Source organism: Chiloscyllium plagiosum, chromosome 15 (genome assembly GCF_004010195.1).
Source record: "Chiloscyllium plagiosum isolate BGI_BamShark_2017 chromosome 15, ASM401019v2, whole genome shotgun sequence".
Lineage (NCBI taxonomy): Eukaryota > Metazoa > Chordata > Chondrichthyes > Orectolobiformes > Hemiscylliidae > Chiloscyllium > Chiloscyllium plagiosum.
The window spans coordinates 41,072,675-41,076,234 of NC_057724.1; the positions used below are offsets into that span (position 1 = coordinate 41,072,675).

Sequence of the window (3,560 nt, forward strand, 5' to 3'; positions counted from 1 at the left end):
CATTTGGATGGGTATATGAATAGGAAGGGTTTGGAGGGATATGGGCCAGGTGCTGGCAAGTGGGGGACTAGATTGTGTTGGGATATCTGGTCGGCATGGACGGGTTGGACCGAAGGATCTGTTTCCATGCTGTACATCTCTATGACTATGACTCTATAACTGCATATGCTGGAAATCAGAAACAAAATTAGAAACTGCTGGAAAATCTCAGCAGGTCTGGCAACATCTGTGGAGAGAAATCAGAGTTAATATTTCAGGTCCAGTGACCCATTATGTTGACCACTGTAATCTTGAACCTCTACTCTGTGTGCTGTAGGCTGACCCACAATGCCATTAGAGAGGGAATTCCAGGATTTTGACCCAGTGATATGTTTCCAAGTCAGGATGATGAGTGACTTGAAGGAGAACCTGCGAGTGGTGATGTTCCCATGAATGCACTCGATGGAAGCGGTTATGGCAAATTTCTGCAAAACATCTTATGGATAGTACACACTGCTGCTACTGAACGTGAGTGATGAAGGTTGTGGATATGATACCTTTTCTTAAAAATCAGGTCTAGCTTCCAAAGATGACCCTCCTTGTCTTTGAGTTATGCTTCAATGTTCATAGTCCTTCCATACTGCCCTATCTATTGCTCCAACTTGGCAGCTGTTTGCTACATCTTGTAATATATGCATTTTTGATGAATGGGTGTAGACATAAAACATGTGGTAATGTTTCAAATGGAGCTTCATATCACGTGTACCCCTTCCGGGTATGTGACTGAACTCTGGATATTGTAGTCCTGGTAGCATACAAGTAATAGCATAATAATAGTCTGTTTATTCATCTACATGATTTAATGTCATATGATGATTGCATCCCAGTGCTTGAGATTAAATTATTCTTAAAATAATTGATCCTGGTTCTTTCATTTTTCAAATCAATCCTTTTGGCCACCTCCCAGTCTCTCCACCTTCAGTAATTAATAATAGGAGCTACTGTAGATGTTATATGTCCTGGTCCAGAGACTTCAGGAACTCAGTCTCTTCTCAGGATTGACTTTGTCTTTACAGGTTAAAATTGTAATCTCCATCAGAATCTTCAGTTCTCTTAGTTTTTTTTTACAGTATCTAAATTATTCTTACCTGAGAACTAATCACAAGATCGTTAGAAGACTTTGTGCTTCCCTTTAAGTTTGGTAATCCTGGTCCTCCATCTTTATTTCTGATATACAAATTGCCATAAGTTATATGAGGTGGAGAAATTGCTTCACGGCCTTCTTACTAACTAAATCAAGATGATGTAGGGGTTGTGACCCAGTTCTCAATCTTTTCTACCTCCATGATACCCATTCAGTGAACAATCCAAGCACCAAGTACATCTCCAATTCATCTTCTGGGAAAATAAATTCAATCGTCTCCCAATGGTAAGATTTGAAGATGATAACAGGTATATCTGGAAACAACAGGGATGGAGAAGGTAATGAAATACAGAGGTTATGCCACAAGATCAAGGAGCTTACAGGAGTGTCTGAACTCAACCACTTCGGATTCATTATGGGAGCAAAGGGGGAAGTGGCTCGAGCAAATAACAGCCCCATGAAATTTCTCAGGATCCAATGGTTTAAGTCATTTGCCCAAGGCATCATTTGTCTGACCATTGCCTTGAAATTGGAAATTCTCCAAATCTTTAATGACAGGTGAGAAAGATTAAATTTATATGCAGTATTCATTTATGGTTTCAGGGGTCCTTGGTACTGGAACTTAATGGAAAGTGATAGACATTTGTTATAGGTACTGTTAATAAGCTGTAAGAGATGGGAAATATTAGATGGAATAATCTTTGTATATTGTAATTATAATTTAATATATTAATGTACTCTAGTTTTGGAATATAGATAATAGTTAGATTAGTAGAATTGTGGTGGGACTTTGTAACGATAATGCATCAAATGATACTTTTGATAAGTTGACCAGAACAATATCTCGTCTAGTTCCAGACTGGTGATGTGTCCATTGCTTGGTCAGGTAGATCCTTTAGCCCTCTGGTGTGACCTGTAATCCAGTTCCCTGTAACATTAGTAATTTCTACTAAAGTTACTTAAATGTCGACGAGTGACATAAAACCTTGGGCAAGACATACATGAGAGTGTCCTCCAAATTTTGCTGCCTCATTGTCAAAGGCACACTCCTCAAGTAAGAGAGTAAACTTCATAAGCTTTTGTCAGTCTGCTCTGCAACAACAGCATCCAACAATGGACAGTCCACTTTAGCAGCTGTGTTAATCTTTCAAATGAGGAAAAGATGGTTTCCACATCAAATTCAGGGATTACATAAATAAACTTGAATACTTCAGTTCTCAAGTCTGAAATATGGTTATTCCCACAAAAGAGCTCCTTTCTGTCTCCATTCCCAGCTTGAGCTGTCTCTACTTAAATTCCCTTTCACTTTCAAACCCCATTGCTTGGAAATGCTTTCTCTTCTCTCTGTACCTCTTCTTATCTCTCTCTCTCTCCCAATCTCATCCTTTCATTCATGGAATTCCAGTTCCAATTTTAATGTAAATGTTTCATACCCTCATGACTTCTAGCTTCAGATATTTTACCAACTATTCTACACTTTTTGTCTTCTGAATTTGGGGCAAATCTTCATCTCAAAATGGCAGGTTATGTCTTTTAATTCTTCAAAAGGATAAAACCATCCTGCTGTACTATAACATTAACTTTGAATATGAGTAGATTAGCACTTTTAAAACTTAAAACCTCAAGAATAGCTTTTAGAAGTTTAAAACAAATCCTTTGGAGCAAGAATTTATTACAATCATTCCAATTCGTCATTCCCCTCTGGGAGCAAGCGCCGAAATTTGTTAGGATAAGATAAGGAGAAATGATAGGCTCCCCTTTTCCTTACCTCTATCACTCAGTTGCACCAAATATTCTTATTTATTTTCTGGCATGCAATCATCACATTTCAATTATAGATAGTTAACCAGATCAAAGAGAGAGCCAATTCCAAGTTGCCAATGAAAGAAAAAGGAATTTTCTTTTGATCTATCCCAAAAATAAAATGAAGACGCATCATCAAGCTGCCATATAAACAAGTCAATAAACTTATAAAGGAAGTGGAGAGGAGTGTCCAAAATGGACAAGAACGTAAAGACTTTCAAACTTCTTGAGCTACAAGAAACCCAAAATCCAATGATTTATCTGTTGTTGTGGTTCTGTTCACCGAGCTGGGAATTTGGCTTGCAGACGTTTTGTCCCCTGTCTCGGTGACATCCTCAGTGCTTGGAAGCCTCCTGTGAAGTGCTTCTGTGATCTTTCCTCTGCCATTTGTAGTGGTTTGAATCTGCCGCTTCCGGTTGTCAGTTCCAGCTGTACGCTGCAGTGGCCGTTATATTGGGTCCAGATCGATGTGCTTATTGATTGAATCTGTGGATGAGTGCCATGCCTCTAGGAATTCCCTGGCTGTTCTCTGTTTGGCTTGTCCTATAATAGTAGTGTTGTCCCAGTCGAATTCATGTTGCTTGTCATCTGCGTGTGTGGCTACCAAGGATAGCTGGTCATGTCGTTTTGTGGC

The 3,560-nt window shown here is 39.0% G+C and overlaps 1 protein-coding gene across 6 annotated transcripts in view; it reads right to left on the minus strand.

Moving 5' to 3' along the window:
- nlgn3a (neuroligin 3a) overlaps positions 1 to 3,560 on the minus strand; it is a 292,218-nt gene that overhangs the window by 165,434 nt on the left and 123,224 nt on the right. For 2 of the 6 annotated variants that reach the window (XM_043704768.1, XM_043704769.1), the window contains exon 1: positions 2,680 to 2,685. The exons of the other annotated variants lie outside the window; for them this stretch is intronic. The gene's annotated coding sequence lies outside the window, so the exon portion shown is untranslated. Of the gene's footprint in view, positions 1 to 2,679; positions 2,686 to 3,560 lie in introns of those variants that run through there. 6 annotated transcript variants of the gene reach the window in all.